General features: G+C 45.0%; 1 protein-coding gene across 4 annotated transcripts in view; it reads right to left on the bottom strand.

Moving 5' to 3' along the window:
- STON2 (stonin 2) overlaps positions 1-9,354 on the bottom strand; it is a 155,605-nt gene extending 146,251 nt beyond the window's left edge. For all 4 annotated transcript variants that reach the window (XR_003969635.1, XM_030319721.2, XM_030319716.2 and 1 more), the window contains exon 1: positions 9,226-9,354. The gene's annotated coding sequence lies outside the window, so the exon portion shown is untranslated. The remainder of the gene's footprint in view (positions 1-9,225) is intronic.
- Positions 9,355-19,670: the final 10,316 nt, after the last annotated feature.

Genomic DNA, 19,670 nt, shown 5'->3' on the forward strand with positions numbered 1-19,670 from the left:
ACCGCTCCTTACTTCCAACCACTCTGGCACGAACAGTGAGAATTTTACAATGATCAAACGATTAACAGCTTCATAGCACTGATACAGCTGCACTCACTGAACCCCTCAAACCCCCGAGATGGGAGTTTTTACTACCAGTTCCCATCTCCAGATAAGGAAACTGAGACTCTGATGGTAAGTAGCTTGCCCAAGGGCACAAAGGTAGGAAGAGGTCAAGTGGTATCTAACCCTAGTTTATTGACTCAGAAGTCCAAGCATTATAGAGCTCAAATGATAAACTATCCAAAGCAAATGCCAGCATCAAATGGGTCCACACTTCATTTCCCTCTAGCAAGCCAAGAAAGCAAACTGGAAAAGTAGAGCCGGCTTGACTTTTTCACTAGAGCTGGAATGCCCCCAGGTTCAGCTCCAGAGCCCCTTCTCTTCTTGGTCTAATTTAATCCCTTCACGAATTTAACTCTCATCTACAGCCAAGGACCCCTACATCGATGTGTCCAGCCCTGACCTCTCACCTGATGCCCACTGACTGCCTTCACGACAGCGTTTAATAGGTCTCTCAAAGGTCACATATCCATGACTGGATAGCGACGCTCCCTCCAAAGCTGCTCTACCAGAAGCCTTCTGCATCCAACATGATGGCAGTTTATCTTGGCAGTGGCGTTGGTCACAACATCAAGTCATCCTAGACTCCCCTCTTCTTCCTACATGGTTTCTCTCATGTTCATTTTAGGCAGCGGACAAATAGATTTCTCCTATGCTTCTTTAAAACAGCAAGCTCCCCTAGTACACATAGTAAGACTTCATTTGCACACAACTCAGCAGGAGCACCTTTCCCAAAGCAGTTAGGTGAGCTTCATCCACCATAGCACTGCCTACCCACATATAGCGATGTCCACCTACCACTTTTTTTTTTGCGTGCTATTAGGTAACACTTCTGTCTCCCAGACAGTGGTCTCAAAGTGCTTTACAGCTAATTAGCACTAGAGAATTCATGTAATCCTCATAGGAACTCTCTGAAGTAGACACCACTATTCTCTTTCAGTAGATAAGGAAACTAAGATACAGGGAGATTAACCAGCTTGCCCAACACCACACGATTCAAACCTGGACAGTCTAGCTCTGGTGTGCATGCTCTTAACCACTTCACCATGCTCCATCCATGAAACATACTTTTTCCTCTAAGTACAGAAAGGAACCTATACTCTTATCTTGCTTTCTTATGGCCAGGGCCCACCTCTGCCAAGTTCCTGGCCAGGACTGACTGCACCTTCTCTGTCCTCTTCACAGGAAAGTGGCAACTAAATGACAAGAGACCAAAGCCCCTTGTCCCATGAGCACTGGGCTGTGACCAGCCAAGTCATCTAGCTGAATCTGAGATATGACAGCACATGACCCTGCCTCCTTGGAACTGCCTCCCCAAGGCCTGCTCGGGGATCAGGAACTGAACACCAACCAACAGCAGAGCATGAGAGCTCCAGGGCCTCTGAATGTGATGGATGGTGCGGCTGGAGGGGCTGCTTCAGAGGATACTGCCCACCTGGGTCAATTAGGCTGTTGGTGAGTGACTGGGATGTGCTGAATGTACTCAAATAGATGCCCCCAAAAGACCCCTCTTTTAGATGTTACTTTAATACCAAACATATTAAGGAGAAAGAAATAGATAAAAGAAGAGAAGCAAGTGTGCTTCAACAGCCCTGTTGACAGTGAAGCCAAACAAGGAGCAAAAACAAGGACAGTTCTTCTGGCAGGATCTCTGTGGGTGTGCCCGGAGTGCACAGACCGCCCCCCACCCCTTAACTGTTTAGAGGACTTTTCCTTCTGTTTCCAGATAGAATAGGGACTAAGGGCACAGCTTCTAGAACTGAGAGATTAAGAGGTGGGGTCAAAGCCCTATCTCCACCACAACCTCCGACAGATTACTTACCCTTGCAGATACTACTAATGCCCCACCTCACAGAGTTGAGGCGGAAATTCAGCTAATGTGGAGTAAAATGCTAGCAGAAGACCTGGGACACAGTAAAACTCCATGAATGATGGCTACTTATGGTAATTTTGATAATCTCAATAATAAAAGTTGTTCACACCCTTCAAGTGTTTAGAGGGTTAAGTGAAGGGAAATGTAGGGACAAGGAATGACGCAGAGAAAAATTAATACTTTGTGTTTGGCAAGGGTGGGAAAATACAATAGGAAAACTGTATTTGTGACAGCTATGTCTTGTTTTTTTTGTTTTTTGTTTTTTTTAATGTGTGACAGTTCACACATTTAAATAACATTTAACTGAGTAAGCTCACTGACTATGGATCACCCTAACCTTACCCACTTCACTATGGTATCATATTCTTTCTTCTTTAAAAACTTAAGTCGAAAAAGACAGACAAATATAGTTTCTAAAGCAAACAGAGGAATAAAATCTGTTTTCATTTAAAGCATCTCACTTTTTTTTTTTTTAAGCAATTAGCTAACTTCAAAGGGCAACCAATGCAGTGATTCTATCAAGCTGGCAAGGGTCTGGTGTCTCACTTCAAAGTTTAGGCAGATTGAAAGCCACTGATAGACCTGCTATACTGGCTGGCATCTGGCATGAAAAGTGCTGAGAATACCAATTCATTCAGATGGTGTGTGCGCACAGACCCACAGCACTAAAACGGTACCTCTTTCAATGAGAGCCCCTGTTACGCCTGAAAGAGAAGGGTGTAATCATCCCACCTCCAAATTAAAATTAATGAGGGTCATTGGGATTAAGGCTGAGGGCCTCTATGGGATAAAAGAGTGATGGAGAAAGTCCTAATTGGATGGAAGGGTCCCCAAGTGCTTAGTGAATATCTGTAAAGCAACTTAAGCTGGACACCAGGGGAGGTGGGACCAATGAGCACAGAAGTGCCAGGGGATACCTGCACGACTTTAAACAAGCTGCTTGACCTTCCCAGGTCACCTTGCAAGTGGAGTGAGACCAACCGCCTGCCAGTTTGACAGAGTTTATGATAGGATTAAATTTTATTTATAAAGAGGTTTGACATTCTTAGCTCCAAAGTGCTCTCCTATTAATAAAGTGAACATGTTAAGAGGACAAATTAGAGTCCAGAGTACTCATTTGCCAAAAAATCACCAGATGGCATTTTTCAGGAGGTGACACAAGCCATCAGAATACTGGAATTAGACAATCAGATGGCAGTCAAGAAAGGAAGACTTTAAGAAGCTGTCTACCTCAGACTTCTCTGTCCTCTTCTACTTGACTCCTTTGCTCTAGAAGTCTAGCCACAGACCTGGAACAAGCTTGTGTGGACCGTCAGAGCCATGGTTCGCTGAGGTCCATTCCCTAAAACCTGATGTGCCCACCTAAACTCCATTTCTACTTCCAATCCAATGCAACTGCTCCTCCGTGAACCTTCCCAGCCTAGCAACACCTCAGAAAGATTCTGTCTCTGAATTCACAGCTTGCGGTGCCCCCTTTAATTATATGGCTGGCCCCACTATTATTTGACTACTATTAATTCTGTATAAATATTATGCCCTTTCACTCCCAGATTAGAGGCTGTGTCCAAAGAATAAGCATTACACTTCTCTGAATTCCTCACATCATCCTCAGAACCTTGCACCCAGAAGATACCCAATGCCATTCCTGTGAAACCATCTTCCAAAGATTTTACTGGGCCATTAGCAATCTGCAAAGTAGCTTCACACTCGTGATCACACTGCACAAAGAACAATAAGCTTCTCTTAGCTGTTACCTGTTAGTGAGGCTACCTCAGAGCCTAAGTCTGGGTTAGTTTGAGGCCAGCTGGGATGATGGGAGTAGACACAATGAACAGAAAATTCAAAGGACTTTAAGTTTTCAATCCTGCCCTTCCACCATCTGTCTATAGAATTTTGGCCAACTGTTTCTCAGTAATCGCGATTCAGAAAAATGACAGTGCAAGAAACCTACCTCTTGAAACTGCTAGAGATGTGAAAATATACATATATATATTACATTTAACATTTATTAAATACAAACATATAGAGAAGATACTATTTATGTAGTGGTTTAATGTGTATTTTTTTTAAATATCAAATTCCTGGATAAATGCTTTCCAATGGGGAAGAGTAACACTTTATAGTGAATATATTCAGCATTTTAGATCCCTCCTGGCTAGTTTAAGTCCCTTCCCTCACTGGCTCTCACTCAGGCCTAGGGTTTTGTCTGCTACATCTTTTGCAACTTTATTTTTTTTAATGTTTTATTTATTTTTGAGAGAGAGCAGGGGAGGGGCAGAGAGAGGGGGTGACAAAGGATCCAACGGGGATCGCTGACAGCAGCGAGCCTGATGTAGGGCTCAGGAACCATGAGATCATGACCTGAGTCGAAGTCAGACACCTAACTGACAGCTATCCAGGTGCCCCACAACTTTAGATCAAGTTTCCTGGAGACCTGAGACCGAGGGAGCTACAGGGTTCCACTACAGAGCTGACCAAGGGAAGGCCACGTCTGCAGGAGGAAGTGAAACAGTTGATTTTCCAAAATTACCTGGAGAGGGAATCAGACCAACAGAGATGGCCTCAGGACTCCTGGCCAGAGGTCATGGTTCCAAATTTTCTCATCCACCTCTGGAGGTATGCAGAACCTTAGGGAATTCTCTTGTTTCAAAAAGCACACCTTTTAGGTGTGAATTGTCAAATCTCAATTAGGAAAAAGGGTCTTTTCAAATATTACTCATTTCATTTTATAGCTTGGGCCTACCATGACATTTCTTGTTTTATACAAATTTCCTATGCATATTTCTAAGATAGTGTATCCACGTCTCAATGGATCATTTTAGACTCACACCACCTTGAAACAAATACTGTAACCTGCTGGCCAGCACTCAAAATGTTGACTCTGAAAGTATTTCATGTATTCATACAGTGTGGGCAGGCATATCACTGATTATCTGGACCCGGTAGAGTCAAAACTTTTTCCACATCTAGAATTGAGAAAAAAATAGTAAAAAGAAAACAAACGCTCACTATGTTCTATTTCTTGTGTCATCTTGTACACGCCAACATATTTTCTCCTTAACGTCCATTCTTGGAATGTTCTCTCATTACAGGAGTGGTGAGTCACAGTGAAAGGAATTGATGGGACTCGCTCCACCCATTAGCATAAGCTAAACTATGGACATCTTGAGTTCTCAGGGGGTTAGTTATCTTGGGAGGGTTGATCACAATTTGCATGATCATATGGTACAGAGGTGTATTCATGAAGATGACCTCAAGTGAAGCAAGAAATTTCTCGGTGTATTTTACAATTCAGCCAAACATCTACCCAGTGGGCAAACCCCAGTTCCAAAAGAAATTAAAACTGGGAGGACAAGAAGTGTGATGGATCAGAGACTGGAATACGCTGAGCTGACAAACTTAAGTGAGAGGGCTGGAGCCAGACAAAAGGGTGTGTGCTCAAGGACATGCCGGATGGTGGGGGGGTGGGGCAGAATTACAAAAGGAGGGGATAAAGTAGCACTTGTATGTTTCTTCTATGAATCCAAGCTCCTTTCATGTCCTTACTGTGAGAATTATATCTGCAATTTAATATAAACCTAGAGACTCAGTCACTCTTACAGACCCCAATGCCACTGCCAGCCTTCAGCAAATCTGCCAAATGGAGAATGCTGAGACCTTCCAGACTTCTTCCCCTTTCCATTAGGCCCTTCTATTCAGGCCTTTCCCTCAACCACATTTGGGGGTGGGGGGTGCTCAAGTGAGCAAGGAGCAGAGACAGAATCCCACAAGGGGCAGAGAGAAAAAGAGAGAGAGTAGTGGGGCTCGTGCTCCCCTGAAGTGGGTGAGCTCACCCACTTTGGGACTCGAACTCACAAACTATGAGATCATGACCTGAGCAAAAGTCAGATGCTTAACAACTGAGCCACAAGGTGCCCTCCTCAACCACATCTTAATTTCTCCCTTTAGTTCAGTGGTTTTTGGACTGGCAGCATCAGCATCACCTGAGCACTTGTCAGAAATGCTAACTCCCAGGTGCCACCCCAGATCTATTAAGAAACTCTGGCGGTGTGACCCACAAATCTGTGTTTTCTCAAGGGCTCTAGGTGATTCTGAGGCACACTAAAGTTTGAAAACTGCTGCTTTAGATGATACCATAAAATACTTTAGGATGAAGGAGCATATACATTTTAAGAGAGGACAAAGGAGAATCATTCAAGTGCCCAGGGAATAATTTTCTAACAGTTGAATCTCGAGTCATGTGAAAGATAGTGAAGGAGATTTGAGGCTGCTGAATTCGTTGGGGCACTCACCATCTTTACCTTTTAATCCCACCTATTTTGGTCTTCTCCCCACATTGCCACTAGAGACATGTGTTTGGCCTGAAAAATCTGACCATGTCAAACCCCAACTTAAAACCCTCAACGGCTGCTCCCTGCCCATAGGATAAAGTCCCAGGACATGATCCAGGGCCCCTCATCACCTGCCTCTGGGCCACCTCCCTTGCCCTGTTTCCTTCTGCACTTTCCCTCCTACTCAGCCATTCTTCACTGTCTGCAGGAGGCTTAGACTCCCCCTTACCACTGACATTGGGTCTGCCTGTGTGGCTTACCTTGGCCAACAGCATGAGAGTTGAAGTGATGTCTGCTATCTCTGAGCAGGTATTAAGTGCCATATTTTTGTTCTATCACATTCTCTTTTTCCCCCTTCCCATAAATGAGATCAGTACTGCCCCAGGAAGAGGCTGTTTCTTAAGCCTCTGGGGATCTCAGAAGGAACCAGATAAGGAGCAGAACCACAACTAACCTACACTGGACATGCAGCAATCGTGACAAATACACCTCAGTTGTTGTAAGCCACTGAGATTTGGGAATTATTTGTTATTTTGCCTAAGCTGACCATTATAGCACATTGGATCTCCCATATCCCCTCTGCCTGGAATGTCTCTCTCCTCTGCTCTACCTTTCCTTCCAATCCCACCTCAATCCTATCTGCATAAGAGACCTGCTCATCATTCTTCACTCAGCTCAGGTGTCATCTCCTCAATCAAGTCTTTTTTATTCCCAGATATACCCGATCGACTCTCACCTGTAGGATCCCTTTTGAATGCTACAGACCAGTAACTATGTCCTTGGAACTTTGCTGGGGACTTTCCATTTATTAGCACTATCCTTACAACAACTCCTCTCTAAAATAAATAAATAAATAAATAAGCCCTCATTTTACAGAGTGGGAGACTCTGGCACAGAAAAGCAAAGCGACTTGTCCAGCCATCAGCCACAGAGACAGAGTTTTCACCAAGTGTGGGTATGGCTCTGATCGCAGCAATCTTTCCTGTGCCCCACTCACCTCCCTCCCTCCTCTATCAGCAAGCTTTCATATCCTCCCACTGTGGTGGTGAGAGTAAAAGTCTCCTTATCCACAACTAAAAGGTTGTGGAATTAATCTGACACTTGAAAGACTTGCATCTGGAAGTGGGCTTCTTACCCCCTGAGAAGATAATCACTTTCTCTAAGTGGATGGATTTATTCGAAGGCTCCTGGCAAGTAAATGCACTGGAGCCTTTGGAGAACTGGGACATTCTGTCTGTACCTTTCCCAGGTAGTGTGGTGTGTTAAGACAGGTAGATTCCCACTGACATTGCCCTTGGGAACCTGTGGGAAGGTCCTTTTGGGTTTGCCACAAGGTAGGAGGTTAAGTAGCAGAGGGTTCAGAATTCCAAGCAAGTTGGCTACATATAGATATTTTAAGTCAATGAACAAGGAAAAGAAAACGAGGATAATAAAGTGACACAGTGGCAAAGAATTGAACCAGACCACCCAAGTCAGACACCAAAATAACTGCCTAAAGTAGGAACTGCAATTTTAGGTTTCTGTGAGCTGCTGGCGTTTTGTTGTGTGGTTGAGCTTTTTATTTGTTTTTCTCATCTTCCGCCTCTCTTTAAAGTTGTTTCAGGGAGGAGTTTGGAAAGTATAAGAACCTTCAAGTCCTCCCCCATCAGCCATTATTAGTGAAAGATAAGCATTCAACAAAACACCAAGATATTCTTCTCACACAACATTCATAACAACTTTTTCAGGGTTTGCAAAGCTTTTCTCAGTTACTTGTTGGAATCCATTTATCTCTCTCACCATTCCAATGGAGTTTTGTGTTTTTTTTAATTCCCTCAAAGGACATTATTACATTTAAATGATACCATCGGTAACATTAATAATAGCATTTTTCCCCTTCGAGTTTAGAAAGCTGTTCAGAACTCCAAATGGTCACTGGGCCAGTGAGAACACGTCTGACTTACTCTTTAAAAAACCATCCACTCCGTATAACAAATAATAAGAGCCAGCATTTACTGGGTACTTAGTGTTGTGCTCAGTGTTTTGGGGGCACTGGTTTATTTAATCCTCAAAACAAGGCTATCAAGCAGGTGCAACCATTTATGGCCACTTTACAGATTAAGAGAGTGAGGCACATAAGAGCATGAAGGACCTGCCTGAGAGAAAGGGTGTCTCTCCCTTTCAGAGGTCAGTAGCTGCACAAGACGACAGTTAATGATTCACCCACAGCCCTCGGGGAGCTCCTTTCAGTAAGGGCAACATAGGCACATTCTCTCGGTGTCTCTGTCTCTGTCTCTATCTCTATCTCTCATCTTCAACTCTTCCTCACCCAGCGAGAGGCGGGTGTCCAGCAAATTGCTTGGCAATACACAGAGGAAACTCCATCCAAAGTCCGGGTCTGCTGGGTCCAGGCCGCCTCTGGGCGCTGTCCAGCGGGCAGCGCGCCTGAGTGACCAGGCTGGGGTCCTGTCTCCGACACCCCGAAGGTGGGGCGGAACGCCAAGGCCGGGATTTCGAGCGGTGGGGGGGGGAGGGGTGGGAAAGGCACCGTCCCCAGGGACACCTGTTGTCGCCTTGGGCCAACGAAGACGTCGCGGGGACTCACATCTCAGGGAGGACACCCGTCTGCAGTGTCCGCGTACGGGAGCGGGGGTCGCAAGTGTCTTCCCCCACCCCCACCGCCCCTTCTCCGCCTTAGGGGGGCTGACCTCACCCCCTCCCACCCCTGGACGCCGGCAGCCAGTGGAAATGTCGCGCCTCCGCGGGGCTCCGGCCGAGGCACGCACGGAGGCGTGGGGACACGCGGGGCGAGGGGCAGCCCCCGCGGCGCTAGGACCTCGCGGCCGGCCCGCCCCCACCCCCACCCCTCGCCGGCTCCACCTGCGGAGCCCCTCCGGCAGGGCACGCTGGCCCTCCACCGCGGGGCGCGGGCGCGGTTACCTGCGACGCCGCCCGCAGGGTCCCAAGTGTCGGCCGGAATGTCGCCACGGCAGAGCCCGCTGGGCTGGCCCGGGGATCCTCGCCCAGCCCCACTGCTCCCGCTGCCCTCCCTCGCGGCCGCAGCGCCGCCGCCGGCTCCCGACTCTCTAGGCTCGCTCCGCGCCCGCCGGCTCCTGGCCCCTCTCCCGCAGCTCCTGATTGGCCGCGGCGCGCGCCCGAGCCGCGCCCTGATTGGGCAGCCGGGAGCCGGGGCGGGGGGACGGACCCGGCGCCGCCTGGACCTGCTCTGGGTGCCCCCGGCGCCGCTGCTTCGCGCCGCTGCTTCGCGTCCCCGCAGCACCTCGCGGCCGCGATCCAGACGCCGAACCCGGGATCCTGCCCTCTGCGCCGAGTGGTGTCGGTTGTCCAGGCACCGGGCGGAGCGGAAAGTGGCACGAGTAGCAGGGGGGTGGCGGGGAGCGGGTATCGCCTTGGAGTCTCTCCTACACCCCCTGCCAAGGCTGGACTCCTACATGCGGTTTTGACCGCGTGTTTACTCTTACAGTTTTTACTATAAAAAGGCCATAGGACGCAAGACAGTGGCTTGTAAACCGTGGGCGCCAAAATGTGTTTGTGGTCTTAGGTTGGGCTTGATGCATAATCTTTATGTGGTCCAACTAGAGTTGGCGAAAGGGAAGCAACTTGTGCGAGGTCCTCGTCTTGTCAACAAATTAGTAAGAGCGAGAAAAATGGTGACATAGATCTTCACTTACAAGGAACTTAATACCTAACTAAGGAGATGGGGCTGAATAATAATGGTAATAGTAATTATAATAATAATGATGACCCTAACGTTTTCATGGCTCTTATTATTTGCCGGGCACTTTTCTAAGTGCTTTACATATATTAATACAGAAATACAGGAAACAGCTGACATAAGGATGTCCACATGTCCTGTGAAACGTGTGCACAAGTGATATAAGTTCTGAGTGTGAGAGGTTTTTATCTGGAAGACACCCCAGCAGTCATTCCACACCGCAGTGCAAAGGCACAAGTTAGAACGGAAAGAGCATTGGGATTTAAAATTGTTGCATCTTCGGAGCTGGAGAGTGTTATGCTAAGTGAAATAAGTCATACAGAGAAAGACAGATACCATATGTTTTCACTCTTATGTGGATCCTGAGAAACTTAACAGAAGACCATGGGGGAGGGGAAGAAAAAAAAAGAGGTCAGAGAGGGAGGAAGCTAAAACACAAGGGACTCTTAAAAACTGAGAACTGAGGGTTGATGCGGGGTGGGAGGGAGGGGAGGGTGGGTGATGCGTATTGAGGAGGGCACCTGTTGGGATGAGTACTGTGTGTTGTATGGAAACTAATTTGACAATAAATTTCATATTTAAAATAAATAAAATAAAATAAAATGAATAAAATTGTTCCATCTTCGATTTCTTCTCCCACAGTTCTGTAGCCCTCCGAACATTTTTTCTCAACTGCACTGGGCCTTTCTAAAGAATAAAAACAATCACTATAAATCAGGGTGCCACCAGAACTTTGTTTTGCCACTCATAAAAGGAGCCCTCTCTAAGCATTCAGGTAACAGTGAGTAGAAATAATCAGCACAGGTTATATTCTAGCACTTATGACTCCAGGTGTATTCATACCTTGGAAGTAAGTATGGAGCCATTTTCCACAAGTATCTCCCCTCGTTGTATTCTCCTATGTTGACAGAACCTAGAGGGAGAAATTTGGGTTGGTAGAGAAATAAACACCTGAGTGAAAACCAGCTTGACCTACTCTGAACAGCCTGATTTTTACCTTCGCGTAAGCTTAAAGTCACTTATTTTGAGGATCCCAAGACCCTTGGAGGAAATTAGCTCACTGTTCCCAATTTATATCAACGGACAAGCAAGTAGTTCATTCTGTATTGAAAAGATGGCCTGGCATGAGTAGAGCCTTACCTGGTAGGAACACCACAGCCAAATAGACTGTGAGAATGGTTCCTATACCAGCATCCATCTCCAAGCTTCAGAAACACATGAAGACATCAGCCTATCTTTCCAGTTGCTCACTTTCCATTGTGGTGGCTTTTGCCAAAGCAGAAGTTCCATTTGGACTGGTCACCCTATCTCTCCAAAGAAGAAAGGTTATTTTAGCTGGAGAACTAGGTTGACCCAAGATGATTTCTTAAATTCATAGCCCTGGTTGGATCACACTAAACTCAGCCTTCTGAGGGATGAGAAGTGAAAGAAGAATCTGGATTCCACCATGTCCTTCTGGAATGGTCTTGTGGGCAGGAACTAGTTATGTATCTGTCTATGCCTAATTTATTTCTTTTTAAACCTTTTTAATGCATATTTATTTTTGAAAGAGAAAGGCAGAGCAGGAGAGGGGCAGAGAAAGAGGGAGACAGAGGGTCCCAAGTGAGCTCTGTGTTGACAGCAGAGAGCGGGGTGTGGGGCTTGAACTCACAAACCATGAGTTGGACTCTTAACCAAGCCCCGCCCAGGTGCTCCTATCCCCATTTCATCCCCCCAAAAATGCTTTGCTTAGTGTGCCTCCTGTGTTGCATGTCTTCTGTGGCAAATCCTATTTATCACTCAAAACTCAACTAAAATGTCCTTTGTGAGGCTTTTGCTAACTCTTCCAGGCAACAATAGTGATCCCTGTGCCCATGTTATATTCTCAGTACGGCACAAAGCAACAGTATTCTAGTGATCCATTTACATGGCCATCCCTCCAACTAATTATTACCAACGCCTGGCCTAGTTCATAGAACTCAGTAGTAAGTACTCAATAAACTTGAACTGATTGACTAAAATCCCTTACAGGCTAATAGGGTGGCATTAAGGAGACTGGGGCCACACCACTCTGCTATTCAACAGGGCATCCTCCAGTTCCAGGCTGGATGGGTGTTTGATGTGAGTCAAAGTGATCATCTATCCACTCGAATAGGGAATAGGTAGTTTCTGTATGTGAGGCACTGTCAGGTAAAAAGAAGAATAAGGTCTCTCTTAAGTGTACACAGGATGAAATGATGCAGCTGGTTTAGAAAATAGTTTGGCAATTCCTCAAAGAGTTAAACACAGAGTTACCATAAGACCCAGTAATTCTATTCCTAGGTACATACTCAAGAGAATTTAAAACATATACCCATACAGAAAAAAAAATTCATGAATATTCATAGAAACATTATTTATAATAGCTGAAAAATGTAAACAACCCAAATATCCATTAACTGGTGAATAGATAAACAAAATGTGGTACATCCATACAGTGGAATATTATTATTCAGCCATAAGAAGGAATGAATACTGATACATGCTACAACATGGGGGGACCTGGGAAACATAATGCTAAATGAAGGAAGCCAGACACAAAAAGCCACATATTGTATGATTCCATTTAGATGAAATATCCAGAGGAGGCAAATATATATAGACTGAAAGTAGATTAGTGGTTGCCAAGGGGTCAGGGGAAAGAGGAATGGAGAGTAATTGCTTAGTGGATATTGGGTTTCCTTTTGGGTTGATGAAAATGTTCTGGAATTGAATGGTGGTTATGGGCACACAACTTGGTGAATATACTAAAAACCGTTGAGTTATTAAAAACAAAACAAAATACACACAGCAGGCATTCAGAAAGTTTAGAAACCATCAATGAAGGAAATGTTAGTTAAATCATAAAGTGTTTAGTAGCTAACAGTGTAAAAGTGTAGAGGAACAGAAAAGCCAGTAAAACATAGTTAAAAAGTTGGCTGGTCTCTCCCTCATGCTCCCACCTTCAGTAACTTAGAGGGGATCTACTCCTTAGATCTGCATTGCCCAATTGAATATTCTATGATAATGGAAATCTTTCTCTGAGCTATTCAATATGGAAGCCACTAATATGGTTAGTGCAACTGAAGAACTGAATTTTAATTGTGTTTAAATTTAAATTGCCACGTGTGGCTAGAGGCTACTCTACTGGCAGTGTAGCTTTTGCTGGTTGAGAGGACTGGAGCCATCTTAACTGGCAGTTTGGGATAATACTGGAGAGTGGGAGAGTCAATGTCTATATGTTCCATAGCCTGACTCAAGCCTGTATCCACTAGAAATCCTTCAATAGGATCTCACTGCTCCCACCCTTCTCCCTTCTATGAACTTTTAATGAACTTCAGTCAATAATACAGCATTTAGTTTTGTCTTTATGGCAAAACTTCCATTCCAAAAATATTTATGGAACAAGCACTATGTGGAAGTCTGAGAAGAGGAAGGATTGTAGACAAGGTCAGCCAAATTCCAAAGGGTTGGTCTTGAGAAGGCAGGCAGGGAGAAGGGACAAGATAAATCCATTATAGGAACCTGGCTCCTTACTTCCTTCCCTCCAACATCCCCCATTAACAACACATACACATACTCTTTCAAGTGGGAAATCTTGCTATTAAGATGCTGAAGTGATGTTGAATCTTTATTTAGATTTCCTGTTTCCAATTTAAGCCTTGTAACATCCTTAACTCCTTCAATACCCCTTTCACTTTATGTTGATCTTTCCCTTCTTTGAACTTTCACTGAATTTGAAATTGATAGAATGTAATGACTTTCTAAGTGTTTTTCCTTAATGTGGTGTCCCCACAGCAAGATTCATTTGTTGCACAAATGTTTATTGAGCTCCTGCTTATTTTTGTACCAGAACAGTCCTAGGAGCTGTGGATAAAAACAAAGACAGGGTCTCTGGGAAGTTTAGAGCCTTATGCAGAGGCACACAAAGAAATTGTTTTGTGAAGTTTGGCCTAAATGTGTAGGAAGTTCACTGAAAGCACAGGACAAGCAGCAGGTGGGTGTACACAGAGAAATCAGGGAAGGCTTCTCAGTGGAGGTGACATTTACGCTAAAGGAACTTGAAGGATGAGTAAGAGTTTTTAAAACATTTTTTTAAATTTAATTCATTTATACTGTTCACTTTCCAAAATTGGATTTGAGGTAGTATGTTAGAAGTTTTAGAGAACAGTGTTTGAAAGAATAAATTAGCAACAAGATCCAGCTCAATATCTGTGACAACGTTTTGCATTGCTAACAAGGGTACTAACTGGACAGTTATTCTTACTGCTCTCAAGGCTTATTCCTGAGTGAATATATATATATATATATATATATATATATATATATATATAGCTCTCTGATCTCAAGGAATTTAAAATATCTCACCTCTACTATTGCAATATCCTTCTTAGTAGTCTCTTGTGTTTAATCTTATTTTCTTCTTTTCCAGTTATCCCAAATATCAGGCGTTTGTGCCCTACTGTCACCATGCCCTACTGTCAGCAGCCTTTCCATATCCATGTATCATCTGCACCATCATGTACTTGTTTCTTTACATTGGCTCTCATCTTGCTCAACTTCATTGAAAAGGAATTTGTATCTCGTTATCATCAGTGAAAAACTAGTATCACTTGCCATAAATAGAATGTTAACCACAAAAATAATACAATGAAAGTAAAACCACATTATCTCATCTTAGCTGGATACTGTTGGCTGCCAAAAGTTCTGAGTTTGAGGCCCTGCAATTTCTTTCATAAAGAAAAAGATTATCAAGACTTAAAGAGTATTAAAGACATATCAGCACCAAACATTTCTCCTTGGTCCAATCAAATTGACTGAAAGAGAATTGAAAAAAGAATAACTCCCAGGGCGTTTGAGTGTCTCATTCGGTTAAGTGTCTGATTCTGGTTTGGGCTCAGGTCATGATTTCACAGTGTGTGGGTTCGAGCCCTGCATCAGGCTCCACGCTGACCATGTGGAGCCTGCTTGGGATTCTGTCTCTCCCTCTCTCTCTTCCCCTCCCCCATTCACTCTCTCTACCTCTCTCAAAGTAAATCAACTTTTAAAAAATTTTTAAAAAAGAAAAAAGAATAACTCTTCACACGAGCCAATGAAATTTAATGTCCCTCTTGCATTCCTCTTAAAACCAGCTTCAGCACCAAAAAAAGTCTGTGCTCATCCTGGGTACCACACACTTGTAAACACTGCTCTGATCCATCCCTATCAGAATGATCTAACTTTCTCCCTCCTATTCAAAATCCTTCAATAGCTCTTCATTACCTAAGGGAAGAAATCTGAGTTCCTTACCATGGGATACAAGGTCCTCCTGGATCAGGCTTAGCCTACCTCTCCACCTTCAACTTTTGTCATCTTACTCTTTAACTCTATGCCACCAACGCTGAACTCTTTGTAGTTCTCAGAATGTACCATATATTCTCATGCCTCTGTGCTGTTCCCTCTGCCAGGTATGCTGTTCCCCTACTACATGCACCTTATCTTCCATTTCCCTTCTCTGCTCATTTCTACTTATCTGCTTAGTGCCCTGCACACACACACACACACACACACACACACACACAAACTATAACAGGATTCCTTCCAAAACCACCTGCCTCTTTCTTCTGGGGGATCTTCCTCCACTGCCTCACCCATGTGTCTCTACAAAGCGCCGACAAGTTATCAAACCACTCTGCACCCCTTATTACAACCGATTGGCCTATAGGTGAGCAATAGAACGAAGGTGAAGTCCCAGCTGATAATTTCCTACCAGGAGCAAAAAGTTGGAGTCACTCTTTCTCTGTTTTAAGATGCAGAGAGAAACAGAGGCAAGCAAAGTATGAGTCAGAGTCTCCACTCCATTTGTGCAGCAGACCAGCCATTTCCTTGTCCCTCCTTCTTTAAGGTCATTCACCTTTTCCTTTTATTTTGTGAAAGAGACCCAGTTAAGTCTCTTTTTCCTAAGCTACTCTGAGTTGAGTTTATTACTTACAACCAAGCTTCCTAATAGAGTCCTAATCACCCTTGAAGCCCTAGCACAAATATATTCCTTTGTGAAGCCCTCCCTGACTCTTCCAGGCCTACAAAGGTGCCTCTTCTCTTATACCTTCCTGCATCTTGTAACACTGGATCCATGACCAGCAAGTATCTTTGTAATCTTGACATTTTGGTGTGAGAAATAGTGTGTTCTGTCCTCTTTGCCAGTTTTGATTATTCCATTTACCACCTGATGGGAAGGGAAACTTAGAACACAGCAACCTATTGACATTGTGCCAGAAGTAAAGTCAATATTGAGGGGGAAAAATCTCTTAAGTTTTAGCTGCTCCACTATGAAGATTTTTTTTAACCAAATTTAATCCTAAGAAGAACTTTAAAAATGTGCCAACTACAAGAACGCTCCGCTCCTCTGCTGCCCCACCAGGATGGAACTAGAAATACACTCCATAAATAACAACCACCGAGGGGGAGGTGGCATCTGGATATGCAGCAGGAAGGACTGAGGAACACATGGAGGGGAGGGTCAGATGAAAAAGGGAGGTCTGGGAAAGAAGGAACCTTAAGAGTCCCATTTGTCACTGAATCTCTGTGAATGAAAAGGCAGCCCCATAAAGAAATGGTTTCCACCATCCATGAACTTCCATCTGTGATCATATTTGGCTAAATAAGATTAACTTCTTGTAGGTAGTTGATTGGGCCTACACACTCTTTCAAGTGTTAAGAGGCAGCCTGAGGTCATATCTGTATATTTATCTCATTTCTGGACTGGAAGCTCCTTTTCAAAAGAGATTCTTTCAATCTTGGCATGCTGGGCATCAGCATCTAGCCCAGTCTCGAGTTGAACTTTGATGCTTATAGTCTGTATTTAAGTTAGGAATGCTTCCCAGCTGCAAGTATCAGAATAACCAGTTATAATGGTTCAAGCAGTAAAGACACGTAATTGTTGGACACGAACATTCTGGATGCCGGCAGCCCCAAGGTAGAGTGTTCCATGACATCTAAAGGACCTAGGCTCTTTCTGCTCCTCCATCCTTGGCTTTTTGGTTTTATCTTAGGCTGGCTGTCTTGTAAACGCAACATGGTTGCCACAACTCCAGGTTTCTCATCTTTAGGAAAGCATGTACAAGGAAAAAAGGAAGTGGACTGAGCTGGGAAAGAAATTTTCCTTTGTCGGGGAGGAAAACCGTTCTCAAACAGCCCTTCCTCCCCATCTGGTGAAGTTCTCTTTATATCCCATTGGCTGGAAATGAGCTTGTGACCATCCCTGGCTGCAAGAGAGGCTGGAGGAACTAGCACAGTCTGGGACTCTGCCAGCCATAACTGTGAGGAGGACATTGCCATGTACCACTACTGGCAGTGACACCCTTAGGCAGGCAACCAGGCCCCTGGCCGTCTCCACAATTTTCTTCTCTGTGCCCCAGACTGGCTGGGGCTAACAGTGCTATCTAGGTGGGGTTTTCTGAGCCGAGGCTGGGACCCAGATGTGCCTCTTCCCCTCATTACCACTTCTTGGTGTGGGCACTCCTGGACCCTCTATTCTGCACATGGACTTGACCAGAGACCCTGAAGAGCTACTTAGATTCACACCCATGGGATCTTTTTAGTTGCATGTGGCTGGAGGGTGACCTGTAGCACAGACTGCCTCACTGGCCCGTATGTCACTTAATTTGCAGGATCGCACAAGATTGGGCTGCCAGAATGGTGCTGGCCTGCCGATTTGGGGCGACTCTCACATCTTACACAAGATGAATTTAGGGCTCTGGGCTGCACATGTTGGCTTGAGCTGTGTATGTGGGCCCACGCGCTGGTCTTGACTGGCCATATTCCAACTGCAGTGCTGCCTCTGCTCTACCCGAGGGCAGCTGGGGTGGGGGCAGGCGTTCTTCACTCTGTGCTGGCACCCAGGGCAGTTACCCCAGCCTCTCCATGGGCTTCCCGCCAGGTTTCCAGGAGTGCTCACACCTATGTCCTCCTGGAGATTTCCAGCCCATTGCTCCACAACGCCAGCACACCCTTCTGGGTGGGGTCCTGTCTTGTCTCTGACCAATGTGGTGACATCATGCCCTCCCTGCTCAGTCTTCAGCCATGTAGCAGGCGATGGATGTTCCTTGGGCTCTTCTCATCCACCCCCTCCTCCCCATTGGGGGGCAGTGTGTGCAGGTAGGAGTGTGGTGCACACTGAAAGTGATCACATTCTAGGAATTCTATGGGGTTCAAGGGAAGACCTGGCTGGAAGATGTTTTCTACCTTGATATGGTTGCTGGGAGGGTCAAATGAAATTGAGCCCCTGAGACTCCTTTGTGACCTATACAAGTGCACACAGATATTAGTTATTTTTAATACTTTCACTTGAAATATAAGAAAACTAAAAAGGAAGAAAGCTAAGTGACACTCCCCCACCACCTCCACCAAGATGAAGAGGCACCATGGGAGTATTTTTGAGAGGGAGTATTCTGATTTCAGATGACCTGGTATTGACATTCAGCTCTGCCTTCTCCCAGCTGTGGGATGCTAGTTTGGTTTCTGGGCCTCAGTTCCACATTTATAAAGTGGGGTAATAATATACCTACATCAGAGGATTTGGGTAAGCATTAAAAGAGGAGATACTTAACATTGTTCCTGACGCATAGTGGGTACCTGATAAATAGTAACTATTATTCCTATTTTACTACACAGATATTTGTCGCAGAGCTACAGATCTCCTGGATGACGGCCCTGCTCTGCACGAGGAATAAGTTACAAGAAGGCATTTTCAAAAGGAGACTGACAGGGACTGCACTGATATGTTAGGGTATCTGGCATTTGAGAGACAAGATAGCAGCAGGTGGGTAGGAGTACAGAGCTGGGAGCCAGGAGGCTTGGGTTGGAATCCTGGCTCACTCGTGTCACAGATACAAGTTGTCACGCTTGGCAAGTTGCTTAGCCTCTCACTGTGCCTCCATTTCTTCATCTGTAAAATGAGTCCTTGTGAGGAGTGAATGAGTTAAGGTACATCAAGTGTTTAGGATCATGGCTGGCACATGTGTTAGAAGTTATTCAATGCTATTAACATTGTAATTTTGAATCCATCTAAAATTCAAAATAAAGTATGTTCTTAAAAATCCCAACTGGCTTTTATTTTCAAGGGGCCTGCATTTTGGCGACTGAGGAAAAAAAAAAAAAAAAAAGCACAGAGACACACGCCCTGTCTTTGTGCCATTACTGTGCCGTCCCCCTTGAAGTGTCTCCTCTGGCCCCATGAAACTGCTGCTCGGTCTCCACTGCCCCCGGGCCAGAGCTCATTCCCTCCTGCTCCCGTCTCTCAAACAGAACTCAAGTCTTCTTTTCAGTCATCTGTGTATTTCCTGACGCTCTCGGTAAGTGTTTCTTCAATGGAAAGGTGAAAGAGACTAAGGGGAATGCTTTAGAAACTCTTGTATTTTGCAGACAAATACAGAATTGTGGTTCAGAGTGGAATGGACCCCCTTCCTCTCAGCGGATGAAGGGACTGGCAGAGGACTGCAGGAGATGGTGCCTCTAAACACCCGGAGGGAAACATGCTAAGAATAACAAACAATCCCACCTTGAACTGGAAGGAGCTCCAGCTCCCAGAGCTGCAACCGTCACCTAAAGTGAACCTGAGTGGGCTGTGGACCCAGGAGAGCTTTCGTCTGAATTCACGATCTGTCATTCAGCG

This window comes from Lynx canadensis, chromosome B3 (assembly GCF_007474595.2).
Source record: "Lynx canadensis isolate LIC74 chromosome B3, mLynCan4.pri.v2, whole genome shotgun sequence".
Lineage (NCBI taxonomy): Eukaryota > Metazoa > Chordata > Mammalia > Carnivora > Felidae > Lynx > Lynx canadensis.